At 46.6% G+C, this 18,157-nt stretch overlaps 1 pseudogene; it reads right to left on the minus strand.

The window, feature by feature from the left end:
• Positions 1-233: 233 nt before the first annotated feature.
• The window catches only part of LOC125973649 (janus kinase and microtubule-interacting protein 3-like), a 112,095-nt pseudogene continuing 94,171 nt past the window's right edge, over positions 234-18,157 (minus strand).

The raw sequence follows: 18,157 nt of genomic DNA on the forward strand, positions 1-18,157 counted from the left end.
AACCGTTTTTTGTGGCGCTCTCTTCTGGTTCAAGAGTGCCCTGCATGTGAATTTGCCTTTCCTGCCTTCTGATTGGATGAGCGCCGGTGTGACGCGGTGCCTCTGTCACCGTGGCGGGGGGTATACGTCGGCATCGGAGCGTCTGCCAACGTCTGAGACCGGCTGGCAGTGTATCGGAGGTGTCGAGTGCGGTGCCGCTGGAGCTCACTCACCAGCTGGTGTTAGGGCCACAGAATGAAGGCCAAAGAGAAGAATAGAAAGAGAACCAGAAACTTCTCCTCCAATTGTTTGATTTGTCTCTTCTGAGCTTCGATGAATTCTTTCAGCTCTTTGTTCCTCTAGGACGGACAAATGGAAAGTGGCCTTCAAAAGCCAGTAAGCGTGCAAGTAAGTGCCGGGCTGGCTTTGGGCCCTTACCTGTTGCGCGCTGTGCAGCAGATCCATTCTCTCTTGGAGGATGCAAGCGTCGCGCTCCCTCAACTCGCACATCAGGGCTCGCTTCCATTGGTCCACGGCGCTCCTAAGCTCTTCTCTCTGATCCGCCGTCAGCACGTCATTCACGCCAGCGTGGCTGGCTTTTTCGCCGTCCGTGGCAGGGCAGTCCCGCTGCGCTAGCGCCTTGTACAACATGGCCTCCAGCTCCAGGATCCTCTGGGCCGCAATCCTCGTCCATCAGTGGTCCGGCGGGAGATTTGAGGGCGGCTTACCTTATGAGCCTGGTCCATGGAACGCTTCCTGAAGTCCAACTCTTCATCCAGGTAGCCCTTCTGCTTACAGAACATATCCTAGCACAGCTCAAAGTCAGAATTGTTGGGGCACATTGCCGGAGTTCCCCTTGGCTGATGTCGCGTGTCTGTCTACCTTCTCACTTTCAATGTCCAACATCTACTGTTGAAGTGCTGACTTGGTCACTTTGATGTATTCTAACCACTGAGGAAAGGCTGCTGTCACATAAGCAGAATGCGAGAGCGTGCGTGGACGTGCGCGTTACCTTCTCGGCTAGGGTGAGAAGGGTCCTGGCGTGAATCACGACCACCTGCTCCTCGTTGGTGAGATTCTGCAAGAGCCCAAAGGCACAGCGTCAACAAGCTTCTTTCAGCGCAAAGCCTTCCAAAAGTCACATTTGAGCCGCCGAGTCTCGTGGAGTGCGAACATAAGGAGTTCGACATACACTTACGGCGTTATCGCCCAGGATGTCCAGCTTCTTCATCAGATCACTGATGACGATGTCCGGGGGAAAGGCGCAAGGAGCAATGTAAGGTGTTCTGGGACCTCGGGTTAAGGTTAGGGTTGCGAGGGACGCCTTACGTACGCTCACGCCCTCGGCCTCGCAGTAGATCTGCAAAGGGCTGAGGCCGTCTGGGAAACGGACTTGCAGAAACTTCAAGACGGGGGAGCGCCACTCCCTCTCCTGAAAGGCAGAGGCATGCATCCGTCCGTCCGTCCGTCTGTCACATCTCTGGCCTCAACACGCTTGTGCGAGTCTTCCCACCTCCAGCTCCAGGATGCGGAACTCAAGCAGTTCGTTTTGGTCTCGGATATCCTGGATGTGCTCTTTCAGACGCGCTTCTTCCGCCTCCATCCGCCTGACCTGAAAAGACAGTCAGACCTCATCTGCGGGGCTTCCCGACGGGTGTGACGCCAAGCGACTCCGCCCAGCGCCTTTCTTTCCGTCACCTTTTCGGCCAACTGCTGATTGCTCTGACGCAGCAGCTGCTTCTCCTCCACCCACTTGACATTCTAGAAGAGACAAACGCGTGGACAGCTTTGGAATGTTGTGTCATTTTCATCCACAAATTCTTTGGTTGACTGGAAAATGACATTTGCTTTTCTCCGCATTTTCCCAGCCACGTTCAGGGGGGGGGGGGTTGGTCCAGTAATGCCAGACGAATGAGTGACTGAAGAATGTAGCTATTTTGTCTGAGAAAAAGGTGTGCTCATTGATGAGCTTACCTGTCCTTGTTGCTTCAGCGCTGACTCCAGATCTGCTACTTTGCTTTGATAGTGACCCATTTCTACCATCAGCTTTTCTCTGGTCTGAAAGGAGGAGGAGGGAGGCTCCTCCTCCTCCTTTCAGACCAGAGAACACCCGAGGCTGGGTGAGAACGGGGAGGCTGCGACCCGGCCGGGGGTTGCGGGAAGGGGCGCCACCTTGATCTCCTTCTCGGCGTCGTAGTCCCCTCCGCTGGTCTGGGCGAGCAGAGCGTAGGCTCGTTGCAGCGCTTGATATTCTTGCGTCAGCTGGCGGTAGCGAAGCTCCGCCTCCTCATGCACACACCAATGCAACACAGCACTAGTACCAGAATCAGTCAGACCGGCGACAAAGCACCCGCGACGCAAAGACGAGTCCGATTCCAGGCTGAAGAGGAATGTTTGGCGCCAATACGCTGGCAGAAATGGCGGGCTACCTCTTCGGGTTCCGTGTCGGGGGTTCTGTCGGTGTGAAAAGACAAGGACGATCCGTCCGAGTCCACCAACACGTCTTCGTCTTAGCCGTAAAATGTTTCGATGACCTGCGGGCGCGGAAGCAAACATCTCTCTGAACAAACTGAAGCGACACCTCACGATGAATCGACGAGAGGAACGATAGCGAGAAAAAGGCCATTTCATCTTGCGCAACACCAAGCAGCCGCAAACAAACAGACTCACCTTGCAGGACCTCACGCTTTGTTCCTCCTCAGAGATTTTCGACGTCGGTATCGTAGCAGCAAATCTCTCTCCTGTCGACACAAATAATCCGCCTTTGAGATTCTTTGGATGCAAAGGGAACGAACGGCTCCGGCGCAGAAACAAACGCGACTCACAATGACATTTCTGACATGAGCTCCTGTCTCCAGAGCCTGAAAAACACGTCACCGGCGATGATTGGAGGGACGCTCGTCTTTTCCAAAAGTGACAACTACAGGGTGTGTCAGGGTTTTCCAGATTATCTTTATCGTATGATTATGTTGCTTTGACTTTGACTGCAACCTGTAATAAATAATATTATTTATCCCTTATTTATCCCTATCATAAGCGATAGCAACTTCCTACACAAAGTTGTAAAACACCCCTTGCTATGTTTTGACTAGAGGTCAAGGGCTTTCTCCATTCAATCCACGCTTACACCCACCCTGTTTCTCTTAATAAAAATGCTCGTGCAGGAGCCGAGAGTCAGACTTCATTCGTACAACGGATGGACTCTCCACCTGCAGGTGTCCAAAAGAACTTACTTGTCTCCCGTGTGGTTCTTCCAAAATAAGTTGGAGCGAGCGCAACTCTAACAGGGTGCATTTTGCCGCTAGCTGCCTACGGACAATGACGTCGCGCTCGCGGCTAATGGTTGACGGGCTGAGCAGCCGGGCGAGTCCGTCGTTTTCAGCGCACAGCGAGTGGCAAAGGCGCTGACAAAACGGGAGCTTTGAGCTGCTGAAAACGGCAAAACAAGTCTAAAGCGTGTTCAAACGCGTGCGCACAATGCTCCTGCTTGAAAGGTCGGAATTTAAGGGGCCAATCTTTTGGATGAAGGCCGCCGGCCAAGCTTTGGACGGAAAAGGTTTCCTGGCGACAGCGAGCGAGCGCGGCGCAGCCGTACGTGCACCGAGTCGCCTGCCTGAAGACCTTGGACAAGTCGTCGATGATGTGCCGCTGCTCCACAACTTGAAGGAACTCCATTTCACCGTCCTGCTGGCCGCAACCACGGTCCAGGTCATTGAGCGAACTAGGCCTTCTCTGTGGAACACAAATGCAGTGGACTCTGTTGGCACGCCGCCGTTGTCCACGTCGACTTACCAAGCTTGCCATCTCCTCGTTCTCCTGGGTGACAAAGCGCACTTTGTTTTCAAGGCGACACAGCACCAGCGAGAGTTCTTCATTCTTCCTGCTCAGGCGTTTGTTTTTGTACAGGAGTGGCAGAAACTGGCTTTCTGTTTCTCTCAGTCGCTTTAGCTGCAAGCATGAAGTGCAGGATGTGAAAGACGCACAACACGCGGGCCAGAACGTATCCATTCCTTTTGCATCTGTTTGAACGGAATCGTGGCATTGGCTCCCAATAAAAGACATCTACCAGGCAACCGACTCGCCGCGCCGCTCAACTAATAAGCAAGCGCAATGGGTGCCTCGCTGGATGGCGCGCATCAAACGTAGCGCAAACCTTCAAGCGTGCCGTCAATAAATTACCAGTTCATCGCGCTCTTCAGAAAGCAGGGCGTTTCGATCCTCCAGTTTCCTGATGACTGCGCTGAGCTCAGCGATTTTCAGATGAAACCGTCGCGTGTCCCGATCCTCCTGAGACTGAAAACGCCCCGCAACACACACACACAACCACTCGTTCAAAGTTCAAAACTGTTTTTGTGCTACCTTCCCCCAGCAACGAACTAAGTCATGCGTACTGCAAGTGTGTGATGAGGTGGCTTACGCTATGAAGAGGATTGCTAGTAGCGGCGTTCACCCCACTTCCAGGGTAGTTTAGGCCCGCCCTTTGGGAATCCCTCAGGGCAGCGATCTGCTGCTCGGCAGCCTGAGTCTGCAGCTGAAGGCGGTGGACGTGGCCGGCCCCAGGGCTTTATCCAAAACACTAACCGCTCTGTCTTTCAGCTTGATCTCATCCATCTGGATGTACAAACGGGGAGCGTTCAGGCAGGCGGGCAAACTCAGTTGCCAGAATTGTGACAAAAACAAAGAGAGCAACCGGCCAATTTTTTTCTTGAATCGACTAGAACACCTTTGCTGTGACAAAAGCGAAGCGAGCAACCGGACATTTTCTTCCTGTGAAATAGAATAGAATGCCTTAGGTGTCATTGCACTGCAGGTATACGACGAAATTGGGAACATAGCCACGCACCGCGCATCTGATCAGTCCTACCAGTCAGCGGATCTCCCTCTCGCAGTCTCTCTTGGTTCGGCTCAGCTCCTCCCGATGCTGGTGATGAGCCGATCGGAGCTCGGCCGCTCGGGACTGCCAGGCCTGCTGGGCCGCTGCCAGGGTTTCTTCCGCGCTCCTGGTGGAGGCGACACCGCTCGGTCTCCCGACACCGCCGCGTCTCCTCCACTTCCGCCAGCAAAGCGCCCCCGCTCCTCACCTGAGCAGACATTGCGCCACACCGGGCCGTTGAGACCGCAACGGAGCGCCGCTTACTTGGGACAAGCTACACAATACGGTAGCGGCCGCATCGGAGCCCGACGTGGCGTGCGGATAGTCAGACACGGATTGAGCGGATCACCTTGTCCATGGAGTCGTCCCTCAGGCTGAGGACCAAGGTATTCAGTCGCTGGATCTCTCCATCTTTGATTTTGATCACTCTCATCAGCTCCATTTCATACTGCCGCAGTAATGTCTCCCTGGTAACGGCTAACTCTTTCTGCTTCTCCTCATGGAGTTTGCTTTTGAGTTCCGTCATAGCGGCGGTGGCACGGTGGTGCTCCGCCCGCAGGTCCTGACTTCTCTGTCTCTCCAGACAGCTGACCTGACATGACTTAGACTTAGACAAACTTTATTGTCATCTTGTCTGCACACGGTGCATACAAAACGAAATTTCGTTGCATACGTCTTACAACAAAGTAGTGATATTGCAGTTGAATAGAAGTAACATATCCTATGAAAATATATTGTCAAACGCATCTCTTTCAATAAGGTGCCCCCGGCTTCCCGGTAACGGGTTTGTCTTAGCCGGGTTCGGAGATTCGTCCGTAATCTAACCACCAGAGTTAAATTAACTCCACCGGAATCAATCTAATTTCTGTACGACGCCAATCCCTCTCAAGTCACCCGAAGCTCGAGCCGAGTAACTCAATTCGAGGCAAGACTTCGAAGTGACCGCATCGTATTGATGGCTCCCCGCTAATGTTTGAAGTTCTTATGATGTTACGGATATTTTTAGATGTCTTTGTTAAGGCCTCAGTTAAGGCCGAAGTAAATGTTGATATGGATCCGTTCCACTTGGTCGCTCATGCAGCGAGCCGACCAACTTGTTTATTCGAAAGAGAATCGAATTAATAAAAGTGTGACAATAATAGCATTTAAGAAGAAAATTAATGCACTTTATATTATTAATTCTAACTTCTTATATGTAAATCTAGCACTTAACTGTCGGAGTGCTTCACCCCACTTGATTGCTTTAAAAAGAGTAACAACTTTCTTAAAACGAATAAAAATGTCTTACTCTATTTAGATTTGCCCAGTAATTAAGTTGGAAGGCAAGTCTATTTTTCGATCGTGTCCTGTTTAACTTTTGACGCGGCCCGACAAATTTAGGAACTGGGCCGCGCCCGACCGACAATCGAAATACTTTTATCCTTCACCAATTCTAATAATCTATTTTAACCATCGTCGTTATTTTATTTAGAGGAAGTACATTTTCAAACAAATTCACTTTTAACGAAATTCACTCTTCCCTTAAATATCTACGAAAGTTATTTAATTCTCTAACATGTTCGGAGTTACGTTTTACGCGGCCCGTCAAAAGGGGGAACGGGCCTGCACCCTTCAAATAATTAAATTACTTTCAGTTCTACACCAAACTAATAATCCAATTTAAACACTTCCGTTAATTTATTCAGACGAAGCAAACTTTCAAATGAATTGAAATTCACTCGTGTCTCAAATAACTACGAAAGTTATTCAATTCTCTACAATTGTCTGATGTTACTTTTATTTATTACGGTCCTATGTTATACCATAATAACCCCCCGCACATTAATCAAATCCTCAAATCAACCCCAAACCATCGATTGCACATTCAGTACAAATCAGAGCACAACCAAGTAAATAATATACGAAACACATTTATTGAAGAAACATGAAATAGAATTACAAATCTCAATTACTCCAGAAACCGAACAATTTCACTCACTGATACCCGTGTTATTAAAATCATTCAATCCCAGAACAATTCGATTGCAAAACACAGTTCATGAAAGAGGGAAAAGGTAGATACCAGCTGCGTGCTATTTTTGGTGGAAGCAAAGTCGAGTGATCAATTCGATCTTACTTCTAAAATCCAAATTAGAGAAACAGGCTGGCCTCGAGGGGGCCGGCGGCCCGATGACTATTCCCCACTCTCGCTAAAATACATAAAAGTCGTTTTCCCTCACATAGTTTCTCCTGTAAAGTTGTCCAGTCCAATTTTTTGGAGTAAATCCAAGTTAATTTCGGACCAGCGATCCTGCGTCTCACACAAAGATCCCGGGACTCTGGAAAAATCTTGAAGCTCCTTCGGGCTTCTTCACGTATTCTTTGGGGGAAAAAGCCTCTTAGCTGCTCCTGCAGGACTTTTTATAGGCTTGTCTGGTACCTATATCCTCTCTATAGGGTAAGACCGCCTAGTTTCCCACGCCTTATAGATTTTGGTCAGTTTTCCCACGCTGTATAGGGTTTGGACAATTTTCCCACGCTCGTACACCTGCTGTCCTTCAGCAGATGTTTCCGCCTTGACCATGCATTACTTTCCACCAATGTACAGCTAGCCCCTGGTAAAGCCTTTCACTTCCCCTTTTCTTCACTTCCTGTTTCATGAAAATAACTTTTTAAAGTTACGCTTCAATTAACTCTGAAATAAAAATCCAAACCTTTGATCTATTTCTTTAAACAATTTATGTCACGCCACTATTCTCATAGTGGCGGGCCTCTTGACCAAATTGACTAACAATATTGCTTTAAGCTGTTACAGAATACATTTTTAGCCAAGCAAAGAAATCAAAAAGTAAAAATCACATTTGTGCTTCTCCAAACAATTTATGTCACGCCACTATTCTCATAGTGGCGGGCCTCTTGATCAAATTGACTAACAATATTGCTTTAAGCTGTTACAGAATACATTTTTAGCCAAGCAAAGAAATCAAAAAGTAAAAATCACATTTGTGCTTCCATGCGTGACTCACAATCCGACACCGTGTTCCTGTTTTATTTCTATTTTAACTAGTTTAGCTTATTGTGGCCCCTTTTTGGTCTCATGTTTTGGTCTGGCGCCATCTTTTGGACAAATTTGGAATTTCAGCTCTGCCAATTTATTCCTGTGAACAATCCATATTTTACCATTTGCACCACCTTTACCCCCCATGTTACATGACAATATATATACATATACTATATATATATATATATATATATATATATAAGTACAAAGTGCAGCAGTGATAATTATGCAATAGTGCAAGTAGGCATAACAGTATTCAAGAGTGTGCAGAGGAATGCTAAACCATGTATTAAACTTCTATTTAAAGGGTTTATACAAGTTCAGTAAAGTTGGTAGTGCGAGATAGTGCAAGATAGAGGTCCGTAGTTTCATAAAGTACAGTTCTGTGAATGTTCAGTTTAGAGCTCAACAGTTCTAGTGTTCAACAGTCTGATGACAGCAGGGAAAAAGTTGTTGCAGAACCTGGTGGACCTGCAGCGGATGCTGCGAAACCTCTTCCCAGAGGGCAGCAGGGAGAACAGTCCATGGTGGGGGTGTGATGGGTCATGGATGATGTTACGGGCACGGGACATGCAGCGCTGAGATGAAATGTCCTGAATGGAGGGAAGAGGAACCCCTATGATCCTCTCTGCTGTCTTCACCACTCTCCTCACGTTCTTCCAATCGGAGGCGGTGCAGCCTCCACACCACACAGAGAGACAGCTTGTCAGAATGCTCTCTATGGTGCTCCTGTAGAACGTCCTCGTGATGGGTGGGGGCAGGTGGGCTCTCCTCATCCTCCGCAGGAAGTACAAGCGCTTATGTGCCCTCTTGACCAGTGCCGTAGTGTTCATAGTCCAGGTGAGGTATTCTGTGATGTGGACCCCCAGGAATTTGGTGCTGCTGACCACCTCCACAGCTGAGCTGTTGATGATCAGTGGAGCGTGGTGAGGCTGTTTTTTCCTGATGATTTGTAGTCTGTAATCGCCCGTATGCCTTGCCACATACTCCTGTTGTTGTTGGCATCGTGGAAACGATCCTGAATTTTTCGACTGCGGTCTCGCTTCGCTACCCTGATGGCACGGTTCAAGTTGGCTCTCGCTGTCCTCAGTGTCTCCTTGTCGCCAGACTTGAAGGCAGAGTTCCGCGCTCGTAGCGTTTGACGTACCTCCTCAGTCATCCAGGGTCGTTGGTTGCCCCGGGTGATGATATTCTTAGTGGTGCTGACGTCCTCGGTGCATTTGTTGATGTAGGCTGACACAGTCATGGCGCTCGTAGCGTTTGACGTACCTCCTCAGTCATCCAGGGTCGTTGGTTGCCCCGGGTGATGATATTCTTAGTGGTGCTGACGTCCTCGCTGCATTTGTTGATGTAGGCTGACACAGTCATGGCACACGCATGTCAAATCTACATCGGGAAAACTGGGAGGGAGGGAGGGAGGGAGCCAGGCAGGCAGGCAGGCAGGGAGGCAGGCAGGGAGGCAGGCAGGCAGGCAGGCAGGGAGGCAGGCAGGCAGGGAGGCAGGCAGTGTCTGTCTGTTGAGGTTTTCACCTTGTTCTTCTCCTGCTGAAGTTCTAACTGGACGTCCATCAGTTTGGCTCTCAGCTCGTCATTGGCGGCCTGAAGGGCGCCCGTTCACTCCGCCTTGGCCCGCCCTGCCGGAGCTCGTTTGGACATCTCTTACTCGAGTCTCGCCCGGTCGTCAGTCAGAGATCACAACATTTGTACCTGGAGAGCACAAACGCAGCGCTGTTTTCCACTGGCTTCGGACTCAACTTCAATCGGCACCGTAACTTACAACATCATAAACATAGATCTAGCTTGACTTATTCATTGAATAAATGCATTTAGTTCTTCAAAACTGCATCACGCAACATAGCGTGACCGAGACGGCCGTTATCCACCTGCGTGAAGTTATTTGGTGAAATGAATGAGATGTTTATAACACCATCGTTCTGTCTCTATGTAGATGAAGGGAAATAATCGATTGCTGAAGGTCCAAAGGTGTTGTGATAAACAAATAAACATTTTAGTGATTAGTGACATATTTGTGATAAACATATTAGGCAGGATAATCACATATGTTAACTTGACTGCCCACACTGTATTTATTTATGGTTATTTGTTAAATCGAGTACTGTTAGACGTGAAATAGGAAGTGTTTCACATAAATGGACGACGAAAGGGGTGCTCACCATTATAGCTCCTGCTGGTCAATGATACGAGCCTCTTCTTGCAGTGGAAAACATACAGCCAACAAACACTGTGGAACCTAAAGGAATGAAATTAAACATTAACATTTAGCCTAAACCAACATTCACAAACGTAAATCTTTTTAAACACAATGAGTTGTACTTACCGTGTACGCTCTAGATGGTCCACTTGCAAGTAGAAAATAAAGATATTTCTGTTGATAATCGTCATGTTTGTATCCGTTGTCTCGCTCAAGGCCATTGCACCCACAGATTTGAATTTTGGCGAGAGTTCAGCCTATTGACGTCATTTCCGCGGTGTAATACCCGCATATCTGAAACGGCAAAGTTAAGAGTAGAGTTAAATAAAGTTTTTAATCAACGCAATAATTTACAACCGTTGACCAGTCGAAATAATTGTCAAAATTTGGCGTCTGTGGCTGGAAGCAGACGCCAAGTTCGACGTTCCTCCCAAACGCCACACTCCCTCGCTTTTCAAGGCTACACAAAAAAAAACATATTTTCCAAAACAATGTGTTGTTATTACCTTGTCCGCTCTAGACGGTCAAGTTGCAAGCTGAAAAAAAAATTATTTGTCTTGTTAGTTGTCGTGTTACTAACCGCTGTGTCTTGTTTGCCAGCATTGCCGCTTTCCTACTTCCTGTTGCAAGTCACGCCCACGGATTATAATTTTGCCGTGAGTTCCGCCTATTTACGTCATGTCCTCGTCACATGACTGCGACATAATATAATCTAAAACTGTTTGTGCGGTATTGTGTTGTTCTGTGCGGTATTGTGTTATTCTGTGTGGCGTCGTGTTGTTCTGTGCGGCGTTGTGTTGTTCAGTACGGCGTCGTGTTGTTCAGTGCGGCATGGTGTAGTTCAGTGCGGCATGGTGTTGTTCAGTGCGGCATGGTGTTGTTCAGTGCGGCAAGGTGTAGTTCAGTGCGGCATGGTGTTGTTCAGTGCGGCATGGTGTTGTTCAGTGCGGCATGGTGCTGTTCAGTGCGGCATTGTGTTGTTCAGTGCGGCATGTTGTTGTTCAGTGCGGCATGGTGTTGTTTAGTGCGGCATGGTGTTGTTCAGTGCGGCATGGTATTGTTCAGTGCGGCATGGTGTTGTTCAGTGCGGGATGGTGTTGTTCAGTGCGGGATGGTGTTGTTCAGTGCGGCATGGTGTTGTTCAGTGCGGGATGGTGTTGTTCAGTGCGGCATGGGTCAAATGTGACTTTTGGAAGGCTTTGCGCTGAAAGAAGCTTGTTGACGCTGTGCCTTTGGGCTCTTGCAGAATCTCACCAACGAGGAGCAGGTGGTCGTGATTCACGCCAGGACCCTTCTCACCCTAGCCGAGAAGGTAACGCGCACGTCCACGCACGCTCTCGCATTCTGCTTATGTGACAGCAGCCTTTCCTCAGTGGTTAGAATACATCAAAGTGACCAAGTCAGCACTTCAACAGTAGATGTTGGACATTGAAAGTGAGAAGGTAGACAGACACGCGACATCAGCCAAGGGGAACTCCGGCAATGTGCCCCAACAATTCTGACTTTGAGCTGTGCTAGGATATGTTCTGTAAGCAGAAGGGCTACCTGGATGAAGAGTTGGACTTCAGGAAGCGTTCCATGGACCAGGCTCATAAGGTAAGCCGCCCTCAAATCTCCCGCCGGACCACTGATGGACGAGGATTGCGGCCCAGAGGATCCTGGAGCTGGAGGCCATGTTGTACGAGGCGCTACCGCAGCGGGACTGCCCCGCCACGGACGGCGAAAAAGCCAGCCACGCTGGCGTGAATGACGTGCTGACGGCGGATCAGAGAGAAGAGCTTAGGAGCGCCGTGGACCAATGGAAGCGAGCCCTGATGTGCGAGTTGATGGAGCGCGACGCTTGCATCCTCCAAGAGAGAATGGATCTGCTGCACAGCGCGCAACAGGTAAGGGCCCAAAGCCAGCCCGGCACTTACTTGCACGCTTACTGGCTTTTGAAGGCCACTTTCCATTTGTCCGTCCTAGAGGAACAAAGAGCTGAAAGAATTCATCGAAGCTCAGAAGAGACAAATCAAACAATTGGAGGAGAAGTTTTTGTTTCTCTTTCTATTCTTCTCCTTGGCCTTCATTCTGTGGCCCTAACACCAGCTGGTGAGTGAGCTCCAGCGGCACCGCACTCGACACCTCCGATACACTGCCAGCCACTCAGACGTTGGCAGACGCTCCGATGCCGACGTATACCCCCCGCCACGGTGACAGAGGCACCGCGTCACACCGGCGCTCATCCAATCAGAAGGCAGGAAAGGCAAATTCGCATGCAGGGCACTCTTGAACCAGAAGAGAGCGCCACGAAAAACGGTTGTTGCCCCAAACGCGCACTAAAAAGGGTCAGAATAACAAGAGTCCCACCGGCCAGCCGGGGCCACCCGTCCATCCATTTCTTCAGTGGGGGGGAAAATTGGAGTCACCGGTGAGTACATTTTGCATTTAGCTCTGCTTTTCTGCTTCTGTCTTCAAGTGTGTGGCATCCTGCGACCAAAGATTCAGCCAACCCAAAAGCGGTTGACCTCAACGTCCCACCACCATGCCGACCAGAGCAGGTGACGTGATGCTTTGGACATCCTTCCGTCTCAGATGCCCAAAAGTACTCTTTGCCACATCTGCGGCAATACGGTGTCTTTTCAAAGGTGCAAATCAATCCAGCGTGGGCGGAACACGCACATCTTCGTTTTTTCCCGCTTTGTTTGTGTGACAGCTGTTGTGAAAATTTTATACAAATAAAGTTGTATAGTACAGGTTTGGCCAATTCCTGAACCGCATGCGGCTCTTTGCTTGGGTTCATGCGGCCCTTTTATGTTCATATCAACATTTGTGTGTGTGGGGGGGGGGGCGGTTGTGCCTGTTGGCTTCACTTGAGTTCAATTTGGTATTTTGGTCTAAAGCGCATGTGGTGAAATTCCACAAAGTAGGATGGGCAAACACATTCCAGTAAACTATTAGTGTCAATTGGGCTCTCGAAATGGCAGGGAAAAGATGCACAGCAAAACGGAAATATGTAGATGAACACAGGACGTTTTTATCAGAGTGGGAAAGTTTCTATTTTTTGTTGAACGTGATGGCAAACCATTCTGCCTGATATGTCAGACCTCAGCGCATTTCAAAGATTCAAATCTTCAGCGCCATGCACTTCAGCTCACTCCATTGATCAGGCGTCGAACCCGCAACATCATGCTTAAGAGGTGGACATGCTAACCAGTGTGCCATTATGTCAACGCATAATAACTAAGTCTACTGATCAAAACAGCGGTTACTATATGACGTCGCTACGTCGTGGTCAAGTGACGCAGACAAGACATCAATGGACGGACCTTCCTCCGAAATTAGAATCAGTAGGCAGAGTTAACTTGTTTAAAAGGGAGTGGGCAGAAGAAATATTTAATTTATTTAAATCTATTTTGAGTGCACACCATTATGCCAATGCATAACAACTGTAAATCTACTAAACAAAACAGCGGTTGCTATATGACATCTGCCACGTTGTGGTCACGTGACAGACGTGACGTCGATGGGCGAAACTTCCGCCGGAATTCAAATCCGCGGGGAGAGTTAACTTGTTTAAAAGGGAGTGGGCAGAAGAATTATTTAATTTATTCAAATCCATTTGGAGTGTGCGCCATTATGTCAATGCATAACAACTGTAAGTCTACTAAACAAAACAGCGGTTACTATATGACGTCTGCCACGTCGTGGTCACGTGACGCGGACGTGACGTCGACGCCTACTTTACATCCCACCGATCACAGGACCCCTTGGCTGCATAACCGCGCCCCCTTCCCAACCAATCGGATTTGCTATACGCGAAAACGACGCCAATGGGCGAGCTCTTCCGCCAGAATTTAAATCCGTGGGCGTGGCTCGCAACAGGAAGTAGGAAAATGGCGATGTTGACAAAGACACAGCGGATGGTAACATACGACTAACGAGAGAAATATTTTTATTTTCTGCTTGCAACTGGACCGTCCAGAGCGTACACGGTAAGTACAACTCATCGTTTTTAAAAAAAAAAAAAGAAGTACTTTTGTTGCCCTGAAAAGCGAGTGAGTGTGGCGTTTGGGGGGAACGTCGAATTTTGACGATTATTTCGACTGGTCAACGGTTGTAAATGATTGCGTTGATTAAAAACTTTATTTAACTCTACTCTTAACTTTGCCGTTTCAGATATGCGGGTATTACACCGCGGAAATGACGTCAATAGGCTGAACTGTCGCCAAAATTCAAATCTGTGGGCGCAATGGCCTCGAGCGAGACAACGGATACAAACACGACGACTATCAACAGAAATATCTTTATTTTCTGCTTGCAAGTGGACCGTCTAGAGCGTACACGGTAAGTACAACTCATCGTTTTTAAAAAGAAGTACTTTTGTTGCCCTGAAAAGCGAGTGAGTGTGGCGTTTGGGGGGAACGTCGAATTTCGACGATTATTTCGACTGGTCAACGGTTGTAAATGATTGCGTTGATTAAAAACTTTATTTAACTCTACTCTTAACTTTGCCGTTTCAGATATGCGGGTATTACACCGCGGAAATGACGTCAATAGGCTGAACTGTCGCCAAAATTCAAATCTGTGGGCGCAATGGCCTCGAGCGAGACAACGGATACAAACACGACGACTATCAACAGAAATATCTTTATTTTCTGCTTGCAAGTGGACCGTCTAGAGCGTACACGGTAAGTACAACTCATTAGGTATAAAAAGATTTACGTTTGTGTAGTTTGCGTTGCGTTACATCTGTGAATGTTGGTTGAGGCTAAATAATGTTTAATTTCCTTCCTTTAGGTTCCACGGTGTTTGTTGGCTGTAAGTTTTCTACTGCAAGAAGAGGCTCGTATCATTGACCAGGAGCGAGCTACAAGTATCATTGACCAGGAGCGAGCTACAATGGTGAGTAGCCATAACATTTATGTTAAACACTTCCTATTTCATGTCTAACAGTACTTGATTTAACAAATAACCATAAATAAATACAGTGTGGGCACTGAAGTTAACATATGTGATTATACTGCCTAATCCGTCACCGAGTATATTGTTGCAAAGTAATATAAGATCCAAAGTTGTAATTCAGAATAGTTTTCAAAAGAAGGCCATTAGAATTATATACAAGTCTGATTACCCTGAACATAATAACAAGCTATTAATTAAATCACAAATTCTTCAATTCAAAGATTTGGTAGATTATCAGACAAATAATGTCTAACAGTAATTGATTTAACACATCACAATAAGTAGATTGAGTGTGGGCACTCTCAAGTTAACATATGTGATTATACTGCCTAATCTGTTACAGAGTATGTTGTTGCCAAGTAATGTAGAATAGATCCAAAGTAGTAATCCAGAATAGTTTTGAAAAGGCCATTAGAATAATAAACAAATCTGATTACCTTGAACATAGTAACAAGCTAAGTGTTTAATATGTCCTATGAAGTCAAAATTGGGCACCATCATGTGGTGAAATTTGGAATTGCATCACATCCAATTTTGCTTGGGAACAAACAGATTAAATAAATCTTAGTTTTGAATAAGCCACTCCTTCTCAAACAAGTAAACTCTGGCCATTTTGCGCAGTAGATGTTCTGTTAATATCTAGTATTTATACAAAGTCATAATTTAAATTGCTTTCAACCTTCATTCATCGGTTCAACCAACATTACTCGCTCTTATTACCAATTTGTATTGATTTGACTAAGCGTTTAATACTTCCCATCAGGTCTCAAGTCAAGATTTGGCAAAATACAATTTCAGCAAATCCAATTTTGCCAGGGAACAAAAATAGATGAAATAAACTAAATAAGTCTTCTTCCCATTAAATAAATCAGAAAAGTTTGTCTTGTAACCAGTCCTCTTCAAACAAGTAAAGTCTGCCCATTTTGTGCCGTAGATTTTGTGTCTATGCCTAGTATTTATACAAAATCATAATTTAAACGACTTCTTTCCTTCATTCACTTTGGAAATTTGGAATTGCAGCAAATCGAATTTTGCCAGGGAACAAAAATAGATCAATTAAACTAAATAAGTCTTCTTCCCATTAAATAAATTAAAAAAGTATGTCTTGTAACCAGTCCTTTTCAAACAAGTAAAGTCTGCCCATTTTGTGCCGTAGATTTTGTGTTTATGCCTAGTATTTATACAAAATCATAATTTAAAGGATTTCATTCCTTCATTCACTTTGGAAATTTGGAATTGCAGCACATCAAATTTTGCCTGGGAAGAAAAGTAGATTAAATAAATTTAATAAGTCTTACTACTTCCCATTAAATAAATTAAATACGTCTTACTTGTTCCCACTCCTTTTCAAAAAGTAGTTTAAAACGAGGGCCCTTCACTCAACCTTTAACCTCAACCCCGCACGTCACATTGTGTTGTATCTGTGAATGTTGGTTGTGGCCAAATGATAGTTTTCTTTCATTCGTTTAGGTTCCACGGTGTTTGTCGGCTATGTGTTTTCCACTGTCAGAAGGATGAAAATACAAAGTGTTAGGGTTTTCCAGGTTATCTTTATCATAGGATTATGTTGGAATGCAACAGGTAATAAATACCTTACCTTGTCCTCCTTATCACAAGATCGTAAAACATCCCCTGAGATGTTTAGACTAGAGGACAAGGGCTTTCTATTCAGCCCACTCATACCCCCACTCTGTTCCTCCTAATAAATATGCCCTTGCAGGAAGGAGACCTTTCAGACTTCATTCGATAATCGCTGTTCAGACAGCGACGAATGGACTCTCCACCTGCAGGTGTCTAAAAGAACTTGCCTTGTCTCTTGTGGTTCTTGCAAAATAAGTTGGAGTGAACCAATCTCTAACATTTTGGTGCCGAAACCCGGGATCCTCATACCCACCATCTGACCGGCGAAGGAGGACGTGCTGCATTGTCGACAAGCCAGCGTCCATTAGGAGGACCTGGAAAAGAAAGTCCTGGGAAGAGAATTCTTCGCTGGGCCAGCATCTTAGGTCTGCCTTCGTCTGACAGAGGTGGATTGACGGGATCCGGCGGTGCAACGAACCAGGGGACAAGTAAGTTAAAGCGCTAAAGATACGGCTTTGGTTGTGTCCGAGCTATGAGATTCGGCTTTGGTTTGTCCGAGCTATGAGATACGGCTTTGGTTTGTCCGAGCTATGAGATTCGGCTTTGGTTTGTCCGAGCTATGAGATTCGGCTTTGGTTTGTCCGAGCTATGAGATACGGCTTTGGTTTGTCCGAGCTATGAGATACGGCTTTGGTTTGTCCGAGCCATGAGGCCTAAAAAAAGCGCTCGAGTTAGTGTGATTGAGTGTGTGACTGGTAGGATAAGTTGACTAAGAAGCAGTTCTAGCGTTGATCCATGGCAATAAAACAGGCTAGTAATTTGTTGGAAGGTCAATTTAAACCTGCATTGAGGATCCTCAAAGAAAAAAAAAAATTGAAAAAAATTGTAAAACCTTAAGCTACTAAAATTAAGATGGGAAATAAGAACGGTAAATCTCTTGCTCTGCTCTTCTTTAAAACGAGAAGTTCGTGGCAAGTAGATTTCTTAAAAGATTTGAAAAAGAATTCAGGGTGCATAGTGGCATCCCATTCAATGATACAGCTGAGAGTGCTTATCAACAACAGCTTAAAAATGCGCTCCTCACTAATTTCCGCCCTGAAATAGGCAACTGGGTGAGGAAACATTTGGTGGAAGTGGATGTTGCAAGTGTGACAACAACTATGCAATGGGCCAGACATGCTGAAAAAGTGATCAAAAAAGGCAAAAGTTCTGATGTATTTCATCTAGATGATGATAATGATCTAAATGAAGATACAACGATCTTCTTCCAAAGTTCCCAAAGGGGCAGAGGAAGAGTTAGATACCAACAAGGTCGCAGGCCGCCATATAATTCAAAACCCCCACGAGATTCTGACAACTGTTGGAACTGTGGGAGACGAGGACACTTCACACGAGAGTGTCGTTTTGCAAAACAATATCAATCAAAGGGTGGAGGAAAGAGCAGAGGAGAAGCCAAATTTTTAGCATGACAAGCTTCCTCCTCTTTGACCGCTTATGCTCATACAGAGAAAGAAAGAATAGATGCCCA

This window comes from Syngnathus scovelli, chromosome 10 (genome assembly GCF_024217435.2).
Source record: "Syngnathus scovelli strain Florida chromosome 10, RoL_Ssco_1.2, whole genome shotgun sequence".
Lineage (NCBI taxonomy): Eukaryota > Metazoa > Chordata > Actinopteri > Syngnathiformes > Syngnathidae > Syngnathus > Syngnathus scovelli.